This window comes from Neopelma chrysocephalum, unplaced genomic scaffold (genome assembly GCF_003984885.1).
Source record: "Neopelma chrysocephalum unplaced genomic scaffold, ASM398488v2 Primary Assembly neopelma1_73, whole genome shotgun sequence".
NCBI classification, from domain to species: Eukaryota; Metazoa; Chordata; class Aves; order Passeriformes; family Pipridae; genus Neopelma; species Neopelma chrysocephalum.
Genome location: NW_020897733.1, coordinates 789,931 through 814,562, shown reverse-complemented (window position 1 = coordinate 814,562; position 24,632 = coordinate 789,931). Strand labels below are relative to the sequence as shown.

The window sequence follows — 24,632 nt, the reverse complement described above, 5'->3', positions numbered from 1 at the left end:
AAAATCCCTGACTGCCTTGCAGTGTAGCTGCAAGTAGTGTTTTAACACTCTGTGCTCTTCTGAAGGTGTTTTTCCTCATGATCCAACCTTCAGAGGGATGTGCTCTGGTCTCACTTTCGTATGTGGAGGCATGGGACTGAGGAATTGTAGAACAAGACAGGAGAGTGGATCTCCTGCAAAGTTTGGGTTCCAGTTTGTGCAAGAAGTCCCAGAACTGAACCCATCTGTCTTGCCACCCAGCCCAGCCCAACCAAACCATCACTTGGCACCATAAGCCTCCTTAGTTCTGCCCCCAAGACTTGATTCATGGCCCTGCCCCTCTAGTCTGAGATTTAGTGATGTAATTTCAAAAAGTTTTGATGGGTGGAAAACCAGAAAGTGATTAGAAGATCCTGCAGTGTGTTAACAAATCGTTGAGTGACGAATGTTGATTTATCTGCAATGTAAATCACCCTAAATGAAATGCTGTGGTTTATCCATCTTTACTTCATACTTGTAGCAGGAGGGACTGATTTAGTGATGCTGAGCCCAGCCATTAATGTGCCATGTTCATAAATTGCAGTGTGCATGTGTTAAACTGGGATTTATAAACCCCAGTTGGACTTTCTGACTTCACCCCATAGCTGTAATGTTGGGCACCTTGAAAGTTTAATCAGCTGTGAGAAGTATTGCTGGGCAGAGGACACTATTGACACTATCTTCCAGGGATTTCCTCTCTTGGAGCCTGGGGATGCTCTGCACTTTTGAATTTGGAGATCAGATCAATAATATTTTGCTTTCCTTTTCTCACTCCAAGTCAGCAGAAAGAAGAGGATGGATGGGAGATTCCTTTCTGATGGGCACATGGGAGAGAAGGGAGGGAGTGGGGCTTTATGCATCTGTCTGTGGTAATGGCTGGTATGTTTATTGCCTGCTGCTTTATGTTTAGTGGAGTCCCAGGAGATCAGTGTGGGGAAGAGGGAGACAGGATTTAAAGTGAGAAGGAATTGCTACCGTCCTTCAAGCTGACTTCCTGAATTATTCAAGATGTGGTGTTTTGCCTTGTAATTCTCACAGTGGGGCTAATAGCTTTGTAACTGGACCCAGCAACTGTGCAGAGATCCAAGCATCCTCCCCTACCCTCACCCCAAAAATTTACTTTCAAGTCTGTGCTGCACAGAATAAGTTTTGTGAGGTATGAAATACAGCTGTGCCTTTGCCCTGCAAAGCTGTGAGCTTTCCACCTCTGTAAATTTTTATTTTACAGCAGTACTAGGCTGTAGGGAACCAGAATTGGCCAGCTCTGTGTTAAAGATTTGTAATTCATGTTTTTCCATCAGGATATCCAAGGTGCAAGAGTTTTTTGTATGTAGCAGTTGCTTTTAAATGAAATTACTTATTTCATAATTGCAGGTAGGCATTGCTATGCTCTTAAATGGAAGATGGCTTTGGCTGCTGGAACAAAAGAGAATTTTAATTAGATTAGGAATTAAACCAAACTACCCCCACCACACTCTTCCCAATGCTAGGTAATACCAGATGAGGCTTGATTATAATTATAGTGTTGTGAGTGCTAAAGCTTTCTAATGCACATAATGATGCTTTAAAAATGACCTCCTGCACACTGAGATTTATCAAGTTACTGTCATTGCTGTAGGTCTCAACTGATCACAAACAAAGCTTCAGGATGGTCGAGGAAACTATCTGAATTGAATGTTCTCCTGAGAACATCAAGCTGGACAGGTTGACTTGAGTTTCTGTGACTTTAAGGACCCAGTTTGTCCCTTGCCTGTGGTGTGATCCTGCGTGTGTGACACCCAGCAGCAGGGGTGGCTGTGCAATCCCTCACGGGGTGTGAATACAGAGGAACTTTCCCTTCCCCTCAGCAGGAGTGTTCCTGCCAAAAGGATCCCAAACTATTTACCTGTTTCTGGGACTTGGTGTTTGCTCTGCCCCCAGCTGGGCATGGCAGCCTTGCCCTGGATGAGGTTTGCCAGGGTCTCTGAAGCAGGGGGGACCTTTCCTGGGTCTCAGGGTTAGTGTTCAGGCTCTCTTCTGCTCTGTGACTGGCCGAACAGCTTGCAGATTGCAGAGGGCCAGTACAAACCCAGGCAGAAATTTTGTTAATTAGAGGCTAAAGAGGTAAAAAATTGGGATTACGAGAAAGTTTATTGTTCACAGAAGGCTGTCTGTCACTGAATACTGTTGCCATTTCTAGCACTTGCTGAGAACATCCAGTGCTGCAGAGAAATATTAATTCTCCTTTTTTTCCCCTCCAATTATCATCATCACTGCAAGTAGCACTGTTTACTGTTCTGCTTTTGTCTTTAGAACTGATAACTCCCTTGTTTAACAACTGCAGGGAAATCTAGGACAGTCACTTTTACTTAGTGACACTCAGAGCATTAAATGCTGCAATGAAATCCCGGTTTTCATGAAATCAATAGCAAAATTTTTGCTGACATCAGAGGAGGCAATGCATGTCTATGGATGCTTTCAGTTTTTCCTGGAAAAGCCAAACTTCAGTGTAACCTGATCTTAGCTGATGTAATTTAAATTGAATAATTATTATACAGTGGTTCTGAGATCCCAGAGCAGATACGATCATCATGCAAAGGGCTGCACAAGGCGGGACTGAGCAGCAGACTCTGCTTCACAGACTTTATGATCCAAAGTCACAAGTCAGGAGGGTGCTTAATGTGTGTCTAACTTCTGAGCTCATGAATAGCTCCTGTGACTTCAGTGAGACGACTCACATGCCTAAACTTCAGTGAGTGCTGAAATACCCAAGCCGTGTCTAAATTAGGACCTAATACACAGAGAGTCTTTCTTGAATTTTAGGTTTCTCTGCCTGGCAGCCCTGACCCTCTGCAAGCCTGTGGAGGACTGATAACTGTGTTTTTTTAGATAGTCCCAACCAGTGCAGTTTTAATCTAGCAACGATGGTGGCTTCAAAATTCAAAGTACAGTAGATCCTTAACCTGCATGGACTGTGCTTCCCTACTCATGGGAATTTAAAGGGAGAATGCTGTTGAGAAGAGCACTGTGCATGACTGTAAAATGTAGCTGTAGCATAATAAGCCTTGGTCACTTATTAATATATTTAGCAAAAACAGAGCAGAATGGAGGATCTGGTAGAGCCTCACAAAAGTGCCCGAGGCACGTCGGGGTGTGTGGGGCTGTTCTCTGCATTGTACCCTGCCAGCTCTCACCAGTCACCTGCTTGTGTCTGGGGAGGCAGAGGCGAAGCAGCATGTGGAGAGAAGATGGATGCTCTCTTCTAGAGAGCCTTTTTAATTTTTTCCTTCATTTCTTCTTGTTTTGTTGCTTAGATCAGTGTTGAGATCAAAGGCATTCCGATGGGACTGACAAACAACTTTTTTTCTGTGGGAAAGAAGAAAGAGAAATCCAGTAAGTTATTTTGCACAGCCTTCTACTGTACCATCCCTGTTAATTAAGTTTGCTCCTGTGATTAAACTAAAATAGATGTTGGTCATATTTTTGAAAACTGGAAGGAACTGCCTCCTTCAAGTGAAAGCTGGGTCTTTGGGGCTCTTCCAGGCAGCATCTCCTAAGCAATCTCACCTGGCTGGATCAAGATGTTTATCATTAGTTTTGCTCTGTCAGTCCTGAGAGACCCAGTTGCTAATTCTCTGGTGACATCACTGTGCCTCTGAAAAACTCATCAATTCTGAGCTAACCTCCATTTTACTGGGTTGGTTTTTCTTTGATAATTCCTTGAAATCTCTCTCTGCTGGGAGGCCAATGTGTTGCACAGATAGGAACTAACTGAGGTTTAGTTTCTGTGCTCTCCGTTGCTTCAGCTCCCTGTCCTCTCATCTCCTTTTCTGGTGTGCTTGCAGTGACTTGGGTTCTAAGTGGTGTGGGACAGGGGCAGGCATCCTTCCTATAGTGGTCTGATCCCTTAGTGAGTGCCTGGAAACTAATATATTGATTAATTCCTTCTTGGGTAGTAGTAGGAATGAGTTACAGGTATCTTCAGAGGATCTGTTCCATTGCTGACCAGTGTGCTTTGAAAATGTATGGGTGGAAGTGTAATGATAAACCTTCCTCAGTCAGTTGGGTTCTAGCTGAGACCTATCTGTATACAAGAAACCCTTTTGTCCATGAGAATTGCAAGCGTCTGGGCCTGTGCTGTGCTCCAGCTATATTGAGGTTAAATTCTCCTTGGGGAAGGACTTTCTGCATTTTTTATCTCTTGGGCCATGGATTGCAAATGTTGATGGAGAGGGTTTGTTGGGGAAAAAACGAAGCGTAATTCCTTTGAAAAGTTATAACTAGAGATGGAAGCATTTCTATTCCTTTCTGATTCCTGCAAATTCTAGGTACAGAGACTAAATAGGAAACCAGAAAAACTTGACTGCTTTTCCTCTTTAACAGTTTTCTTCACTGCAAGAGAGTGCTTTTGGGTAGAGTTATTCCAATAGCTTTTACAGAGAGTTTCCTGATGCCTCCCTGTAGATGTGTTACAGGAAAATCCCAACTGGCAATTCATGCTGGAGAGCAAGTAGGGGGCAAGTGTCTGTGTTTGTGATGGAGGAACACAAATGATCAGGGAGCCTGAATTCACTGAGAGGCCATTTTTCTCCTCTTTGCACAGCTTGCTGCATCTGTGGCCTAGTTTTAATGAGAAATTTTTGACAGCAGTGGTGAATATTGACATTTTTCTCTATGTTAGCTTTTTTTTCCCCCTTCTTTGGGTTTGAGCTGAGCACCCAGTGTAGTGAGGAAGCTCAAGGGTGTCTGATTCAGTCCTACTGACTGCAGGTACCATGTCCTAGAGTCTGCTTTATAAACACCCAAAGAGGGCTAGGGGTTTCTTTCCACCATTATTTCAGTTGAAAAGTAGCTTCTGCCTCATCCTTCTGGTAATAGAAACATTAGAATTTCCAGTTCAGATTTGCTTACGGCCTTCTAATTCTTCTTTGTTTATTTCTAGTCACTGATCTTGACTAGCTATTTTTCTTCCTTGGTGTTTGCCTTTGAGTTATTTCTGGATTGCAGTGATGACCCCTCTCAGCCTCTGCTTGGTTAAGCTAAAAAAAGCTGGTTACTCCGGTCTCCCTTAGAGGAGTCTGCCTTATTCTGATTATCCTACCCAGTCTTTGTTAGTCTCTGGCTTATTTTTACAGCACTCACATACTGGAGATCAGTATGTGTGTGTTGAAGAGGGGCCCACACAACACCCTCTGTGTTCTGGCTGGTTCCCCCAGGTTCTGGACTGTTTATAAAATGGCCTTGCTCATGAGAAGAGTCACATGTTATTTTCAGTAAATACATGTTTTTGTTTTTTAAACTGAAAACCCAGCCACCATTCACTGGATGCAAAAGCAAATTCTTGTCTGTGCAGAGTAAGGAATGATATGTAATTCTTTGAAAAGCTGTAGGATGGAATATTTGTTGGGACAGTCTGGGTGCTGAAAGTATCTAAATAGTTTGATTCCCTTGCTCCGTGAGAGAAGGACAGTTATTGCCATCAGTCCTTTATACTTGTCTGCTCTGCTTTAAGTTTCAGTCTCTGCTTCTCTAGGCAGGATCCTCTTTTGTAGTAATGAGTGGAACATTTAAATACAGTATTTATGGGCTGTGTCTGAACTCTGATTATTTGCAAATCACAGCAAAAGCTCCCAAACCTGATGCAGTATTGTCCATATCAGAACAAGATTTGCCAGGCAGCCCAGGTGCTGCACAGGGTGGCCACTGTGAGCTTGATGCAATGAGGTGTGAGAAAATCTGTCCCTGGTCTGCAAAAATTAGTGAGTGGAGTTATTGTGACATTTGAAAGTATGAGAGGTGCAAGTAGCAAGTAAGAACTTCAGTGTATTTGGAAGCCATAGGTCAAAATTTCAGTCAGGGTAACAGAAGAATTGATGGCACTGTGTGGCTTTCTGCCAGCTGAAGATCAGGCCTAATATTTGTTTTCCTAAGTAAAAGGGTCCACTCAATCAGGCAGCCTGCCTGGAGAACAAAGGACGGAGACAGATTTTAATTGCCCAGTGGCCATTCTTTCAGCACAGATATGTGCTTATGTGCCAGAATAATTTGGGTTTGTGTCTGACACAGGAGATCTGACTTATGGAGGGACTTCAGTCGGGGCTGTTATTCTTGGAGGACTGAGGAAATGAGGGCACATCTTCCCTGCCCTTAGTGTCCAACTGAAGACACCTTTCAGGTACGAGTTGTTTTCTGTTGATGGCCAGAAAGGTGAATGACGTGTAAGCCCTCTTTTAAAGTGAAGTGAGAGGGGAAGGAAGAGAGAGAGAAGGGACGGAAAAGTCCTGAAGGGTTTTCTTCAGCCTGGCTTAATTTGGAGGTGACACTTCATATGTCAATTTAAATTAAGCCATTTCAAAGAGCATCCACCCCAGAGCCTCTCATGCACTCTTAAGACAGCAAGCGTGGGGCACGTTGGGTGACTGACACAACTGAGGATAGAGAGGGAGGGAGCTGCAAGAGCTGCTGAGATGAGGTATTTCATGGCAGGGCTGCTTTGTCCCCTGACATGTATGATCTCTTGTAATTACTGGGATGTAGTTCACCCCTGTTTTCTTTATCACACCTTTGGGCCCAGTGTTCTAGTGTGTTAAGTCCAGGTATCTTGTACTTATGTCATAGTTTTCTGCAACTGTCCTGATCTGGGTAAGGATTAAATAGGAATCTCTGGGCATTGAACAGTTAATGTTCTAGAAAGCTAACACCTGCATCTGCAGCCTTGTCCCCTCCTATGCAGCTGTATAGCACTTCATGATGGCAGGGAAATAATTCAGTAAAACCAGGCCCTGCTCTGTGGGCAGTGAATAAGCTCAAGTGAAGTAGAGGTCACTCGTGTTAATCTGAAGCAAATAGGATTGTGGGACTGGGGGAAGAGGGTGAACCTCCTTTTATGTACAAATTCTATAGCTCAGAGGCTTAGGAAACACTTAATAGTAAACATTTGCAAAGAATCCATGCCATTAACCTTTTCCGAGAGGGGAGACGAATGGTTTTCCTGCTTCCTTTTGAGCAGGTCTCCGTTTTGGTACGTATGCAAATTGTGCTGGGTGGCAGTGTCTCATACAAATCAGTCTGAAATGCAGAGGCAGCCATGCAAGCAAAATGGCTTGCCTTTCCCTGCAGCTGTAACGAGACTTCTAGCACAGGAGAACCAGACAGGGAGAGAGCCTGATTTGTAAGGAAGCATCAGAAAGAGAGAGTAAAACCGGGAATCCTCCTAAAATGCTGTCCGAGTAGCAGAAAGCTTTGCATCCATAGTACAGTGCTGCCCTGCATTTTTGGTGACCAGAGGAGCATCCAGCACTGTTTTGTTTTGCTTTGGGTTTTGGAGCATCCTTATCCTGACTTCTCAAGTCATGGAAATCTATGAGCAGCTCGTGGCTGTGCAGAACTGGGAAGAAGAAATGAACTGTACCTTTTTGAGATCAGGACCAAAATGGGCATGGAAGTTAGTACAGATATGAAACACAAGCAGGCAGCTTTGCAGGAATATTGACTGACTGTTGTAAAGACTCTGTGAGGGCTGGACATTACATTGTGCTGCTGATGTTCCCTGTCCCAGATCCTTTGTGGATCTATGAAACAGGCTTTCCCATTCTGTTTATCAGTAGTTACTGATATGCCTGTATAGGATCATCCCAATTACAAATCTAATGTGTCTCCAACCCCTTTGCAATATTTCTTTTATGGGTTGGGTAGGGCATCAGGCATTTACATTTCTAAGGAATGAGTCCCCTGTTCTCTCTGTCTTGTGCTGTGCTTTCCATAAAATATACCAGGAGCGAGTATCCAGCAGGTTAGACTGAGTTTGACTTTCTGAGTCTGCAATGTCTCTTGGTTAACACAGTAACAAGACCAAACATTATTTAATTTTAGTGATAGGTGACAGCAAAATAGCAAAGAGACTGGAAGCTGATGAAAGTTCATAAAGACATGTTCTTCCTTGGCTTTTTTTTGCAGCTAGACCTTTCTGGAATTCTGGCTGGTTCAACCCTGCTGGGCTGGAGTGAGCCAGCAGTGACTGCTGGATGTGCGTGGGGCTCTCAGCAGAGCGTTCAGGGCGCTCCATCAGGCAGGAGAAGGGGTGTTATCGATGTCCTCTCTGTGTAGGTGCAGGCCCTCCTTGCTTTCAGCTGTGAGAGAGAACAGTGTGGCTGCAGACTCGCACTGTGCCTGGCTGCATCAGTTCCCACTTGCTCTTTGATCTTTTTTCACATTGAGTAACAGGCAGCATGACTGCAATGTGATGCTCTGGCTGCAGACTGCATTGTCTTGTTGGAAAATGAATTGCCTCTGAGCCTTCAGTCTATCTCCTGGGCTGTTTCCTGTTACAACCAGGAAAGCTGGGATTTCCACGTGATTTTGAAGCGCATAGTTCTGCTGTACAGAGAAATCCCGTCTCTGTGTTCATTTGTTGCTGCTTCTGATCCCTCCTTTTCTCTTCCATTATCTCAAATGCTTTTGGAAACTTCATTTTCAATGCACTATATCATCTTATTTGAGTTCCCTTCTGTGGGCATCATGGTTCAGTGGAAAATGCAACACTGTTTTGAAATGTTTGCAGATGAGATAGGGAAAAGCACATCTGTGAGTTATTAAGGGCGAGAGTAATGTCTTTTACCTTTTGAGTTTACAGATTTTTTTTGCCTTTTTATCTGCCAAATACTTACTCTTTCCAGCATTGTCTGAGTCTGGAGGGTGTTGGGTGTCTGTCTTGGTGGAGAATTACCCTGGATGTGCAGCCTGGGTGAAGCTGCCTTGGGCATCTCCTGAGCGCTCTGGCTCTGTGGCTCAGCCCTTCTGCGCGCGCTTGCTTGTCTCGAGTTCAGCATTTCAGCTCCTATCACTCATGAACTGATTCTGTAGTGGGAGACTTTGGTATTTTATTTTGTTCATCCTCATGTGAACTGCAGGTTTCCATAAGAACCTTGGCTGCACTCTTCCCTTGGCACCAGAAAGCCTCCCTTCCCCAGTGGGGACAGGCTGCTGCTTGTGCTCATGACCCCTCTGCCTCTGCAGAACGGGTGGGTGACAACAACAGCTGGGTTTTTCCAGTGAGTTCCTGGTCAGACCCTTAAAACTCACTGGAGATTAAGCAAGTTAAACCCAGCTTTTTCATTGACCTCTAAAAACAATCTTTAGACAAAAAAGTTTTTTTTATTGTGGTAGAATTTTCCCATTTGTGAGGTTTTGTGTGTGGAGGTCAAATATTTGGTTAATGCTTCATTTTCATGGCCTGTTGTAAGTTGTGTCCCTTCCATTCCTACCGTGTTCTGGCAGAAAGGGAGGAGAGATATCATAACACAAGTAATGTCCTCGTTTCCCCAGCTTCCCTAGGATGCAGAGGTATGTGATTGCCACTTGTTTTTGCAGTTTTTGTCTGAAATAGTCTTTAACTCCAGCCATTAAAAGCATATTGGGCTCGTGTTGGTTATAATTGCTAAGGTGCAGGAGCTGCTTTCTAGAGGTGCCAAACACCTGGGAACTTCATTTGAAATGGAAAGTGTTTGGTGCTTCTAAACCCAAGTTTACTGTGGAGGGAAGCACTGGGAGGAGGAGCCTTTTTTGTCTTCATTTCTTTCCCTCTGTCTTGCAGGCATCTGTATCCAGTGAAGCTTTCCATGAGCATAGCAGGTTCCACATTGCAGTCACTGGGTTTCTCACCCCACTGTAGGACTGTTCCAAGGTTAGAAGCTGGCTTGCATTTTTAACTTATGGGCAACCTACACCTACTGCCAACATCATCAAGAAAGAAAGGCGAGATGCAAAGGCTGTGTTTTAATTAGGCCACAGTCTAATTAACTCACCTGTGAGGACAGGCAGACTGCACACTGTGATTTTCTTGCTCATTCCCACCTCTTTGGGGATTTGTTACCAATCTTTCTCTCTCTGTGGGAAGAACCTGGAAGCCAGGAGTTTTGAGCTCTGTTTCTGGGAGTGCTATTGATTCACTCGTGACCTCGTGCAAGTCACTTTGGGTTTTGCTTTGGGGGTTTTACAAGCGTAGGAGAGAGATGAACACACTTCCTTCACTTCTCGGCATTTACTGTGAGCCCTAATTAACACTTAGGAAGCAAGGGGCTTTAGACTGCAGGGTGCAGCAGACGTATATTGCTATGGGAATACAATTAATAAATAATAGCACATATGGTACAGGAGTTCCCAAACTGCATATTCCAGTGGTTTATTTTCATTATTTGTTTACTGTGTACTGTCTATGTGAGTCATACTATACATCTTCTTAATTTTTCATTACTGGTGGAGAAAACCTGGGCAGGCAAATTAATATTCTCCCTCCTAAAATACTGAGTTAATGGTACTGTGATCCCAGGTAATGGGAAACTATTACTACTGTGTCCAGTTGTTCTTTGGCTGCCAGTTCTCAGATTCCAGCTTTCCCACTGTGGCCCTGTTCACAAGAGGATGGGACAGTTCTAACCAGATAGTCTGACCTCCCATGTGAAATCTTTTATCCAAGGTTTGAGCAGGTCATTTAGACAGACATCCAGTGGGGATGCAGAAACTGTAAGTCAGAGAATCTACTGCTTCACTTAGTAAATTATTTCAGTGGTGCATTGCTTTGGTCTAAAAATGCCCCCCTTACTTATTTCCAGCTTCATCTTTTTTGTGTTTCTCATCACGCTTTTGCTTAAAATTAAAAAGGCCCAAGCATCCACTAATCTCAGGATGTTTCACTGCACAGGTACATACAGACTGTGAGTGAGATGCATTTTAACCTTCTCATTACTAAATTACAGGCAATGAGCTCATTTCTTCTCTCTGAAAGATGGATTTTCTGGACTTTAAATTCTTTTTTTCTATCTCTTTTGCTAAACTCAGTGCCATCAGACATTGTCCTTTTTAGAGCAAGCTCCAGAACTGACACTACAGCAACCTGGTAATGATGGCTAATCACTTTTATCATGAGGTGTGTGCATTACTCAGCTGCCTTCCTGGAAGAGTTTAGGATCTAAGCCTCCTGCTTTGCAGTGGTTCTTTGAAGAATGAGTATCTTTCTGGCTCCAATTCTAAGAATTTTTCCTGTGTGAAAGTGAAAAAGCAAACAGGAGTGGGTGAGTGAACAGGGAGTGGAAGGAAGGAAAGGGAAGGGAGAGGGGTAGTGGCTGCTGTGATCTCAGGGAAGGCTGATGTGTATGTCTGTACAAGGCAGTAAGAAGATCTTGCCCTGCAGGGCATTAATTGTGAGTGTAAAAGGGTGAGTTTGGCTCCATGTCAAGGACAGCCATGAAAGAAGACAAATCCTAAGCCTGCGTGGCTCAGAAATGAAGTGTCTCTGCTCTTTCCAGAGCTTGTACTAAGGAGACTTAATCCATCCTAGTGTGATTTTGTTGCACTTTTGGATGTGTTTTATCCTCCGTGCTCCAATCCTTTGCTCTTCATCTCTCAGCAGCCTTCATATTACTTGTCAGTTAGATTGGCATGTTCCCACTGTTGCCAGCTTCTTTAATTTTGCCAGACTTTTTTCAAAAAGCTCCCATGAGAGTAATTATTGCCCTGATGAGGGTAGGTGTTCCATGGTTCTCCTTCAGTGGGCACAGCTCAGGTAGCATGGAGCCTCTGCTAAGTCTCCTGGATATTTTGGGGGAGAAAAATAAGCAGTGGTGTCCAGCAGATGCTTTTGACTTGGGCCCCTTCAATGAAATATTCCTCTGTGAATAGTGTGCATGTTTGGGATCCCCTTGCTTCTCTTTCCCAAGTAAACTGGATAAATTACCCATCTTTGTCCCTCAGTGCCTTTCACTTCAAGTGTGGTGATTCCCTGTTGAGATCACTCATGGCAGAGCCATTCTTTCTGCCTCTTAAGTACACTCTGCAAGATACCTGGGTAGCTGAGTCTTGGGGGTTCTCTTTCCAGCTGCAGTCCTGAGAAACTGAGGTTCCAGAGGCCAGGCAGTCTTTCGAGGAAGAAGCCAGTATATGTTAGGTGGATATTTTTTGCATTGGTGTCTTCTTATCCAGTTAGCAGGAGCATCACAAAGAATCTCTTGAGATCTCAAGTATTTCCTTCACTGTTATCCTTTCCCTACTAGGAAAACATGTTCATTTTACTTAAACAGTTCTTGTAGCAGATTATGTAATGAATCCACCTGATTTATTTCCTGCAGCTGATGAGAACAGAGAGTTTGGGATATTGGAGAAGGCACAGACTTTTTCCCCTGGGAAGGGGACAGGAGCCAATGGTTCCCGTGTGCTCTGGGTCTGAAGAGCTCCACACCCCACAAAGTGGCTTTGGAAAGGTTAATTAAGGGAGAAGGTGCCAGCAGATGGCATCATGAATACACAACATGGTCTCAGGGTTTTGAAGGGCCACAATCACTTCTGGGCCCGTATAGCAAAAGTGCAGAATAGGGAGCATTCACATGCTGAATTCAGACACTCTAGGGCAGGTGGTCAGTGCTGCAGGAAGCAGATAGCCTGGGGTTGGTGAGACCCCCCCCCCCATTTCCGTTCAGAGCAGCTCCTCTTTCCATGTCTGGTGGGTACAAGGACACTGGAGGGACATGTAGTGATGCAGCCCTGCTAGTTCAGTGATGTCACTGCCAAAATTTTGGGTTTTTTGGCAACGGGATGGCCTACACAGCACCAGGTATGCTGGAATCAGATGGGGTGGCACGTGCCTGCCTGGTGCCTCTCCTGGGACAGACCTGTCCAGCTGATGTCTGGTGCGAGTAGTGGCCAGAACTGGGGCTTCAGTCTGCTGGCATTTGTTCCTGATGGGGAGAGCAGTGACATTCAGCTTCCATTAGAAGACAAAAATGGCATCACAGGCCATCTGAGGGCACATTTTCAGCAGCCAGTGAAGGCAAGGTATGGGCTCTATTTCTGAGAAGATTAGTCTGTTCCCGCTCCATGGGACTTGTCAGCCCAGCAATGATTAGTGAGGCAAAAGCAAAGTCTGCAAAGCTCCTTCTGCCTGGCTTTGGTGAGAGAAGGTGATAAGGGATTCGTTGTGCAAGCAGGAGATAATTGGCAGCAGTAGTATGAAGCAATGCCAGTCTCTTTGCCATAGCAATCGTCCAGAGATTTTGCTCACAGCTGTGATTCACCTTGCTGTGCAGACAATCTGTTCTGGACCACGCAGTGTTTCAGAAGGAGCAAGGCTGCCACATAAAGTCACGTGGGACTGCCCAAGGCTGTGTGCAGGATTGAGTGTGAAAATCCATTTTGCTGGTGCAGGGCTTGGGGGAGGCAGGTGGAGAAGGGACTGCACCTCCAAAGGGCGAGTCAGCCTTCCCTTCCCTCACTGCAGACACCAGTGTAAGTCTAGCTAAGACTGTACAGCCACTTAACTCTTTGGGAATAGGAGGAGCTTGACTCCAAATGCCTCAGCCTGAAATGACACATCAGATCTCTTATGGGAGGTAGAGCCCATGTCTTGTGTGATGACAAGCTTGAGGGAGCAGGGGTGGGTCTCTCTGGTGATATCTGTGTGGAAAAGTGAACAGAGAGATTTTGGCTTAGCTGAAAGCCACACTGCTTGTGTCTTACTTTCTTCTGTGTCACATACTGCAGCCCAGGCTTGATGTGTCTGCCCTGTGCATAGGGAGAGTGGGATCAGGCTGTCTCGTAGTAGCCTTGACTGTAGCTTGACCTGCAGGTGTCAGCTCCAAGGAGACAGTGTGTTCAGGGTGACTGGGCTTGGCTAAGGTGATCCCTTGGGAGCTTCAGTCCAAGTCAACAGGAGCTGAAATGTTGACAATAGGTGAGTGAGCCATCCCACCCAGCAACATATGTCTGCACTGTCCAGCTTTGAGTCTGTGGCCATATGTCACTTTGTCCTGTAAAAAGTGAGAGTGCCCTGGAGCTGTCCAGCCCCGTGTCAGTCCCGGAGCTCTGCCCCAAGGAGCTGCTCTCTCCAGAAATGGCTCCTTACCTGCATCTGCAGGGCAGTGTGCAGCCCTCTGAGAGGTAACACTCAATATGTGCCAGAGGGATGGTGTTTCTCTTCCTCTGATGATGACGAATTTATCTGGCATTTCCATCCCTGCCTTGCTGAGACTTTCTGAACTTCTGGGATTTCCTCCCCTCACCACGGGAGAGCAGTTGTTCCCGCTGGGATAAGCACCCAGCACCTCCTTGAGCAGTGGCTCTCCCTGGGCTGTTCAAGATAATTGGCCTGTTTCCCTGGTGTGGAACCAACGGCTGTGCAAGGAGGCTAACGAGAAGGAGCCAGGGTAGCAACAGGATTAAAAATATGTATGAGCAAACATCTTGTTTCAACTGCAAGGATGCACTGAAGCGTGAGAGTCTGGGTCCTGCAGAAAGCCAGAGGCAGCCTGGGTTGGCATTCACACTGGCAGCTGCACAGTAAAGCTGTGCTGGTAGCACAGGAAAAGTGGGGGCAGTGTCTTACTTACACTGGTGTAAACTGGAGTAATGTCAGGGAATCACCTGTGATATTTGGCTGCATCCTGTAGGTTGGATTTTATGGGTACCAAAAGAAGGAAATATCTCATGGAACGTGGAGGTTAGCAGAACAGTTGGGCAACCATGCAGGTTTGTAGCCTTTGTGATGCATGAGAGCACCCAGACACCATTGCTGCGACAGGGATTCCCTGATCCCATGGGAGCTTCCTGGCTGCTCAGATTTTGGCAGGCTCGGGGTGGAAGGGAAGTCTTTCCTGGCACAACAGCACGGGACAGGTCAGAAGCTTCAATCAGCCCCTGTCTCCAGTGGCATTGCTGTCATGTGTTTATCTTGGAAATCAGACCCTCCAGCCCCATCTCATAGATTAGCAATTCCAATAGAAATAATTGGATTCAGTCCATTGTATTTAACATTTTAATGTCAGCTGGGGATTTCTTCCTGATCCCAATTCTTGATTAGGTGACATCTTTAAGCACCAGATTCTCTGAACACCTGACTTTCACAGCTGGTGGTGAGGGCTGAAATGTAGTGCTTCCTGCACTGTTGAGCTTTATATCCTTGACTCAAAAGGTCATCTTCATGATTCTTGAAATGGAATTTTACATTTGTTTTTGATCTGTACTGGATGGAGAACAAAACTTCCATAAAGTTGCCATGAATTAAGTGTTCTCCCATCCTTTCCATACAGAAACTGATGTTTCCCTCAGCTTTCTAAAGAAGCTGATCACTGAAAGTGATTTGAAAAAGTCTCCAGCAGGTCTCACCCTCTTTCTATGGACTGTCTTGTGCTCAGGGTCTTATCAACGTATCTTTCCTTAATCTTGGTGTTCAAAACTCTTCTACTGTTTGGATAAGACCTGTCAAACCTGGGTTGCCTTGTATGCTGAAATGCGTAGTTCAAGAATCATGAGGGAAAACTCCTGTTTTGTCAGAAAACTCATGCTGCGCTGCCTCTGAGCTCTGAAATTATGATAAAAAGATTATTTCTGGGATAGTGGCCTTCTGTCTTCAAACTAATGGTTGGTCCTGTCTATGCTATGTCAAAGCAGACTGTAACTTTCTCAGTGACATGGAAGATAAATCTATGGAACGAACTTCTTGTACCTGCACATGTGCTTACCTAGGTAACCAGCCTTTACTATTTCTTGTGGAATTCTCTTTGTGGCCAAAGAAAACCAAGAGTTTGGAGACAAACAGTAGAAATAGTGCTTGGCATGAACAGATTTGGCACATTTTACTGGCTTTGCAGTGAAGAGCTGCAAGTATGTGCAGAGTTATGGGGGAGAAAGGGAAGGAAGGTGCTGGAGGGTTCACAGACAGTGATGAGGAGGAGAGTGGGATATTCTCCTCTAAAGAAGTAGGTGCACTGAGGTTGTCTTGGAGGCAAGGCTGTGTTTTAGGCTCTAGTAGCTCCTCTCAATACATATAAGTTTGGGGTTTAGCACATTCTCCATTTACTATCATGATGTGGTCAGTCTTGCAAAGACTGCAAAGTTCTTCCTCCGGACCAACTTCCTGAAACCTTGTTTGAAGTGTCTCACTGAAATGGGTTTCAGAGGAACCTTCAGCTGGTGCAAATTGTTTGTATCACCAAGACAGAGTCAGTCCTGCTGCTTTAGCTGGCATTGGGCAAACTAAAGGGAAGAGGAACACTTCAGCCAGTGCAGTTGGTGCCTGTGTGCTATGGCTGAGAGCCATTGATTGTTTGCTCCAGTATCAACCACTTTGCCTGGTCAGCAGCCGGAGAGTTTCTTGCATTTTAATTTTCCAGGTCACAACCCCAGCAAGCTGGGGAAGGGTGTTCTCTAAGTCAAGACACACACTCTCTATCATGCTTTTTCTAATTCTAAGGCTTCGGTCTTGCAGGCTGCTATGGAAGTGCTGTAAGACCACAGACAGCCCTTGTCTCTGGTCTTCCAGCTGCTGGGAGGGCACTGCCCTGAGCTGGCATGGCAATAAACTCTAACTGTCATGGGATAGTCTCCAGGCAATGAAGTCTTCATTTGTGGAATGGGAACCACATAAAGACCTTTTTCTTCTCCAGACCCTCTGGGCTGATGTTATCCTGATGTCTATAGAACCTTTGCATTGCAACACACCAGTAACCCAGCGTTCTGCAGCCCTCACAAGCCATCATGCAGTGCCATGTGTCTTCCATCCATAGCACCTTTGTTCGTATTCACCCGTGACACCACTGGAGTTGCCATAGCTGTGAAATCAGAGTTCATGAAGTTAATTCTCAGATTCACAACATTTGTTGTGGGAAGAGTGGATCTTCAAGAGGGAGCTGAATCTTTCCTCTTCAGCTTATCTGTTTCTGGGTGTGTGTCTGTGTCTCCATCCTGTTTTGTAGTGCACTGTTGCACCCTTCACAGGTTGGCTCCCTTCCTGCTCCCATGGAGCCTGTCTCAGGGCTCATAGAGAAATCCTGGACTTCAGTGGCATCAGACTTTCCTGCTTTCCCCAGAGTACTCTGAAGGCAGCAGGAGATGAAACATGGCAAAATTTTCCTGGCAACTGCTCAACACTGCTTATCTTCCACAGCAAACAACACTCCAGTATCTTCAGTCCAGTATCATCTCCCATGTGAAATCTTCTGGTGATGGAGTGCAAAAAAAAGGCCTAAGTCCTTTCTTCTCCTGAAGCACAACTGCATTGAGTGGAAAAGAGCCAGAGAGAAAGATTTTTTTTATTGCAGACATGTCTGACCAAGAAACAGGCATTAAAAAGATTTGATAGTGGTTCCAGTGTAAAAGCTTTTAAAGCCATTTCATCTTCTAACAGCCTTATTGGCTTTAATCAGTTCATTTTCATACCTTCCCTTTGGATGTTACCTTCATGTGGTTTGTTCTGAGATGCTGAGATGCTCTGGACAGTCACAGATTCTGTATTGGCCTCCATATTCAGTATTTCTGAAACCCCAAAATACCAGGTACCACCAGTGGTTTACCCCTTCCAAGTCTGTACATCGGGGTGGGAGCTCAGCAGGTCTCCTGCTGTCACATGTGTTCTGAGCACAGAGCTGAGCTCAGGTGTCAAGAGCTGAGGGCTGTGGAGGCAGGGCTGCTTCACACTTACTCCACCTCAGTGCTGCAGTAATTAGTCCTAATGATTACATCGAGGTGAATGTAAATTAAAACCCCAGCTCCAGACACTGCCACAGCATGGCTAAGCCTGAACACAGCCTGTAAAATGGTGACATTTCACCTCTTGAGCCTCTCTGTTTTGATGTCTCCCAGCAGGTAAGAATTGGTGTCATTCCTGCTCACAATTAATTGGGAGAAAAATGGAGGATAACCTGTCTAAAAATCTAGTATGGTGGCAAATGCATTTCATATTAAAACAAATATAAACAGACTGGAGAATGGTTTTTATATGTCTCACCCAGCTCTAGGCATTTTTGCAGGTTGAAAACAGGGGCAGGGTGATGTGTGACTGTTCCAATGAAGAATCAGTGTTGAATGACAATTTTTGGAGATGATAAATTTGCTGCATTGGCCCATCTTGCTGTGGTGGTTTTACTGTCAGATTGTGCCCTTAAAGCATAACATGTAGCTGTTCCTACATGAGAAGTGATCTCTCACCTCTGCTGAGACATTGTAGTGCAGGGGGTTGTGCGTGGTCACGGATCAGTAAATCTGGTGTTTGTGCTGGGCCGTGACAGCTTGGCCACACTCCTCTGGGTCTGGGCTAATGTGCTGCATCTCAGAATCTCAGCATCTCTGATGCCAGGCAGGACTGGAAACAGTTCCGTGCTGTTTGGATAGATAGGGTGAATCTTGGCTTTCTCAATCCTGAGAGCAGATTGGATTCAACATCTTGAGCAGATAAAATCCAGCAGGTATGTGGGTCGTCTTTCCTTGTGTTCAGTCAAATGAGATGTTCCCCAAGAAGGAGGATGGGAGATGTTTAAGTGCAAACTAGACAGAATTGGACTTTACAGGGATTCTCCTGAAAAATTCTGGATCCCATTGCTGTTTCTGCAGGAAGCTGTGATGTGTTCTGTTTACAAGCTGTGTTAAGGTAGGGCTTGATACATTCAAGCTGTTAGTCCTGCTGGAAGGTGATTTAAATGGCAATTTCCAAAAAAAAAAAAAGGGCCTGGGAGTGACACTGGGGATCCGTGGGAGGCGATTCCATTGGGAGGTTACTGCACAGCTGCCATGGAGCAGCTCTTTGCCTCAGTTTCCCCTCTGCCAAAACTGGAGGAGCAATGCTGCTGGGCTGTACAACTTCTCGTGGAGAACAATCATTAATTACAGCTTGGGTAGGATTGCAAGTTTAAGCAGTATTGGCTCATATTGTTTCCCTCTTGCAAAACCCTATTCCAGGATGGGGATCTCCTTGCAGACATTCCTGTCCTTTCTGAGAGAGGCAGGATTTGTGAACCCACTGCCTACTATAATTCTGAGAGTATTTCTGTTACGTGCAATCAACTGTATCTTTGTCTTAGCTTTGAATTTTATATCACACACTTCCCCCAGCAGGACAGCACTACATTAAGTTTTACTAGTTCGTGGAGGTGGATTATATCCCACTTGATTGTTTACAACAGTTGTGAAGATTCAACACCATTTTAATGAGGTATAGCAGCGGTATATTAAGAAATGTGTCTATTAAATGCAGTCTTTAGTAGTTGACTGGTATTTAGTTGACATGTGTTAATAGTCTTATTACATCTCAGTTAAATCCACACTTGAAGCGCTAATTTTGAGTAGGGAAATGATGGTTTGAAGTAAAAATATAAGCTAAAAGTACAGCAGCTTTTAATAGGAAAACTTCATTAATAAAGTCTTACACTGACTTAAGCAAGTGTTTACAGTAGATATTTTTAAAACAGATGAAAATTACATAAAAGACACATTCTGTCAATTATTGCTGTAAGATTCATAAGGAGTTGTCCATGCAGGTAATTTCTGTCTCCTCTTAGGAAAGATTCAGACTGCAAAATTTTGCAGGGAAGTGTTTTTAAAAAGCGTGTTATTTAATGTGAATGTGGGCATTCTTCTCCAGGGACCTGGTCCCGGAGATCAGTAATTTGGCAACCAAGCTTCTCCAAGCTGTGGTATTACTGCCATCCATGAAGGTTTCAGATTGCAGCACCCAAATCCACTCTTACTGCTGCCAGAGGGAGATACCTCATGGTTCTCTTGAGTACAGGGTGAATGTTTCACAAAGACAAGGTGAAGGACAAAGAGTTTCCTGGGATGGGAAGACACTGTTTGGTGCCTTGCTCAGTCTCCCTCAGGCTCAGTCTCCAGTAAGGACAAGGGGCATCTCTGTCCTGTCTTGCACCTGAGCTGAGAGGATGCTCAGGACAGCAGAGTCATGCATGAATTCTCTTTGAGTGTGCTGTGTTGCTGCCAGTCTGTGCCCTGCCCTGTGCAGAAGGACAGGCACGGTGGTGGGAAGGTATTCTAACCATTCACAAAAGTTGCCTGCAAATGGGGTAAACTAAGGCACAGAGTCTTTCAGTGCCTTACCCTCTAAGAGGGAGCAGCACAGTAGGAAGGCCTCTGTGTGCCAGCCTCACTGTGTCACTTGTCCCAGGCTGCGTTACTGCCTCGTACCCAAGCACTGCTCAGCAACTCAAATCGTTCCCAGGCAGCACTTGTGTGTCCTCCTTGCTCTGTCTTTGCCTGGATCTCAGGATACAGCAGATCCCATAGCTGAGCAGTTGGGACCCCCTCGCTGCTGGCAGGCAGCCTGCCTGTTCCCATCGCTACTTGTCGGTAGGTGGTTCCTGTCTAATGAAGCTCCTTTCCAAGGGAGGCTGTTGACGTGCTCCAGCATCGCCAGATGGTCCCCTTACCTCTTCTTCTCTCACGCTCCCTCGGAAACATTAATGATCCCTAAACCTCTCTGACGGAGGGGCTCCTTTTTGTGACAACCTCATTACGTGGTTATCAGGAGCTGCCACTATCCAGGTTGTCAGGACAACCAGCCTGATTCAGAGCCGCTGGGAAAGGTCTGAACCTCAGGCAAATAACCATCCCCAGCTCCCAGCAGATGCTCACCCGCAGCCAATCGCCGGGGCGCTGGGAAGCCATGACATCATGGGCCAAGCAGGCCCCCAGATTTAATTGTTGGCTTCGGCTTCCCTCCGTGTCCCTTCCCCCCAGTGCTCCCCACATCAGCCCCCGGCGCAGCTAATCCAGTCCTGCTGCGGTGCCACTTCAGAGCCCCCTGGAGCTGCCTTGGCTTGGCAGGGCTGATGGAGGGGCCCCCAGAGCCCCCCATGTAGTGCAGCCTTGGTGAGAAGCGGGACTCTGACTCGGCAGCCTGGCACAGGGGGAGAACTGCAGGGTACTGCAATAGCCACAGCTCTGAGGGGCCACAGTAGGTTCCTACTTATTGGAGTTTTGTTAGTGGGGATGGGAGTTAGTTCTCAGAGTTGTAGGATGAGCTCTCTGGCAGCTACCACTAAGTGTGGGAGATTAATGGGATACTTAAGGGGATACCCTCTTCCCATTAAAACCTGATACCCCAGCAGCAGTCACGCTGTGTTGCTCAGATTGTGTCATGTTTGCCAGCGAGGTGTGATAAACGTGGCAGAACCAGTTCTGGTGCAGATGGAGACTGTGTCCACTTTCCTGCCCTGCTGAAGCAGAGGGGTTTGCTCCATGACCTTATGCCTTCACTGGGGTGTATGTGAGCCACCTCTGGAACTGCATACCCCATTAAAGTTACATCCTACATAGCACTGACTAGGCATCCTGCAGATGTGCAGATGCAGAGCCTTCCTGAATTCCTGTTCTGCTTGAGAACATTCCCTGTGAAAGCAGGATCAGGCAGCTCTTTGAAAGGATTAATCTTTTTGCTCAAGAAAGATTTTTTTTTTTCAAACTCCCTGGCCATCCCAGCTAAGTGTATGGTTTACAAAAATGCCAGTGCTCAGTGTCCTTCGCTGAGACATTCAGCCTTGCACACCCCTGTGGCACAGGGCAGGGTGCTGGTCAGGCAGTGTGAGTCTGCAGCACTGCCATCAGTTTGGGAGGTTCTAGCTTATGAGATCTAAGAGGTGAGGTTACCTGGCATTTGGCTTCTGAAGTCCTCAGGCATCTTTTGGAGGCTACAAGAAGGCTATTCGCTGCTTAGAGCTAATATTTCTTTCTCTTGCTATGCTGTGTTGGCTACCTGGTCTTGAATTTCCATGGGGTTGCATCTTCAGGGAGGAGTTGCCCCTGGGCCACTCCAGGTTGGGAGTGCCCCAAGGAGGGTCTGGGAATCTTATGCACAGCCCAACACGGAGACACTCCAGCATGGATGGTTGTGATACAGCCAGCCCTGCTTATTTTAGTACAAAAGAAAGGAGCTTGTGATGGACTTGGTGCCAAGTCCTTCCTCCTGTTTCTCAGACTCCTAAAGCATTGGGCGTTGGGGCTCAAATTAGGGCAGCTTCTGAGATTGCTTCTGCAGGATGAGACCCCTGCTCAGAGACCAGGTGGCTCCTGAAAATACAGGGTTTGGGCAGGCTTTGCAGGTCTCAGGGGCTTGGACCTCATGGGCATCCAGAGCCTTGAAGTATTTCTGACTTGCTTGGACACCCACGTGACAGTCACATGGGACTGACGTCTAGCAGGGACTGGCCTGCTTTCCCATGCCCTATGGGGACAAAACTGTCACCATGTCCATGTCTGGGCCGGATCAGGCTCAGCCATGCTCTGCAGGTCTGGCCCAGCCTAGCCCGTGGAGCAAGTCCAGCTTGCACTGCCGAGCCCGACACGCCGGGACTGTGTGGGTGCCTTGACCATGCAGTCACTCCGTTTTTCCACCTCCCACAATGTGCTTGAGCAACGTGCCTGTTGTCAGCATACCCAGCAGCTCACAGTGTGTGGAGGAGCCCTCCAGCTCCCACAGGGTCAGCCTCATGTATGGCTGAGATGAGGAGCAAGGGAGCTCTGCAGCTTTGTGGCCTTTGCTTTTGCTTCCTCTCTTAATCTCCTTTCCCAGGATGGCATGGGACAATCATGCCAAATCAGCTTCCTATCAGGTATGAGACAGTTGGCTCCCATCCAGTAGCTTAAAGGTAGCTGGAGAACCCAGGAAGGCTGAAATGCACAGGTTCAAAAACCCTCTGTGATTTTCAGGAAAAATTCCACATGCAGAGTCAATAGTTGCAAGGTTTCTTTGGCTCCAAGGAGAGTTCTAACTTTGGACAAGGCTGTGAGTAAGGGATCTGATCTTGCTTTTTCACTACTTGAAGTAACAGAGTCAAGTTTCTGCTCTTTCACAGGGCAAAGGAAACTGAAACTCTTCCTTCATGTGCTCTCACCCAGCCTTCGGAAAAGTCAGACAGGAGCCAAGGCACCAGGCTGCAGTTTTCTTATGGTGCTTATAAGAGCAATTTTGCTAATAGTTTATGCTAAAACTAGTTTTTAGTTGGACTTTTAAAAATGAATGGAGGTGATTCACCCACAGGTTCAATCCCAACATCTGTAATCGCTTGACTTGGTGCTCTGTCTGTAGCTTTTCTTGAGCTGTTTCCCTCCTTTGGAACGGGACACAGACCTCCCATGGTGTGTGGTGTGCAGGGACGTGGGGCTGATAAACGACTCACCTTCTGTTTCTGAGCCATCAGGAATAATTTTCACTCTGAAGGTGGCTGGGTACCACTGGTCCCCCACCTGCTCAGTCCTTTCTAACTCTTGGCTGTTTTAAACAGCAGTTTGCAGCAGCCAGTGTGGTTTGCAGGGCTGGGTGAGACTGTAGGGACCCTGACAGTGTCAGCTGCATTCCCTTATCACTGCAGTCAAGGGACATTCCCCAAATCTTTGCAGGGACATCGCTCTTGGATGCACAATGTGCTGTCACCAGGGTGGACACTACTTGCAGCAGAAAGTGGAAGGCCTCTTATTCCACTGTCAAAGGACAGCAGCTCCGCAGTATTCCTGCTGACCTTAGAGGATCCTGAGAGTTACCTGTCCACAGGGGTATTTCTCTGTGGGGAGGGAAATAGCAGTGACAACTTGCTCCATGGCTTGACTGTGATCCTGCAGAGCCAGCCAGCCAAGTGACAGATTTGACTCATACTGGGGAAGAAAACCTTGGTGAGACCTCGGCGTACAGCAGGAAGGGGTGGTGGTGATTCAGTGGGGGCTGCTTGTCACGTCAGTGTGGACTGGGTGACTCAGTGAGCTCTTGCTTCTGGAGAACCTGTCCTTTGAACGAGCTCTAAGGCAACAGTGTGACCAGTCGTGGTCAGAGAAGATCACATGCCGTGTGGTGGGGCTGGGAGGGTTTGTTATCTCCTCTTGGTACGTGTGACCTGCCTTGCCTTTGGCAGTAGCAGCCTGCAGAAGGCAGTCTTCATTGCTCGCCCGTGGCTGCTGCACAATGTGTTATTAAACACACCTTGTGCCTCTCCATCAGGAAAAAACACCAAACAAACAAAAAAAAAATTGGTCAAAGGTATGCCTACTTTGCAACACAGCCCCTTCCACTGCGCTCGGACGGGCAGGACAGCAGCTGGCAGAGTGTCCTGCCAGCCCCGGGACCGGGCACAGCCCCGAGCTCGGACCCAGCACTGCCGCCTGTCCGCGGCCCCGCGGGCTCTGCCCCGGCGGTTCTAAAATCCGTCGTGTTCGCATGTGGATTTTTTTTTCCTGGAAATACTGCAAACGTGAGGTCATCCTCATCAAAGCAGGGTCTGTTTCTAGTTTTGAGACCTTTCATGATGGAGGAGCTGAACTCGGAGGAGCAGGGACGGGACCACGCTCTGCCTGGGGAAGCGTAATTCGAAATGAATGAAGGAGAAAGGAAAACACAGACCGTGAATAAGATTTTCCTTCTGGTGCGTTTGGGGATCCTTGCAGGGAAGTGCCCTCTGTCGCAGGAGTGGCCGGAGCTGGTTGCTCCAGCGTCGCTGCCTGCTGGGTTTCTCCCACGTTTGGATGCGGAGCGGAGAAGCCCACAAGCTGTCACACGCAACGTCATCCGGGGGAGCCCCGAATTTCACGGTGCATTTCCTATTCCCAGCCGACGAAGACCAGGCAGCGTTATGACGCCTCGCAGGACCCATTCCAGCACCGGCCGGTGCCAGCCCCCGCCTCCGAGGTGCCCGCGCACCCCTGAGGGGGCTCCCGGGGAAGGGGCTTGGCGGGCGGCCACCCCCCCGCGCCGCGCTTTCCCTGCGCGGCTGCCTTGAAACACAAGATTTGCCCCCAGCCCCAGCCCCGGCCCTTGTGTCGTCACCCGCCGCCCGCCGCGCCCATTGGCTGCGCCGGCGCGGCTGCGGCGGCCCCGCGAC

The 24,632-nt window shown here is 46.7% G+C and overlaps 1 protein-coding gene and 1 long non-coding RNA gene across 2 annotated transcripts in view; one reads left to right on the top strand and one right to left on the bottom strand.

Moving 5' to 3' along the window:
• Positions 1–24,632, top strand: part of PAK3 (p21 (RAC1) activated kinase 3) — a 119,203-nt gene that overhangs the window by 33,614 nt on the left and 60,957 nt on the right. The window lies entirely within an intron of this gene.
• LOC113969427 lies at positions 11,001–13,693 on the bottom strand. The gene is made up of 3 exons (XR_003534852.1): positions 13,504–13,693; positions 11,836–12,037; positions 11,001–11,034 (listed from the first exon to the last, which is right to left on the bottom strand). It is a non-coding gene; the product is annotated as an uncharacterized LOC113969427 (long non-coding RNA).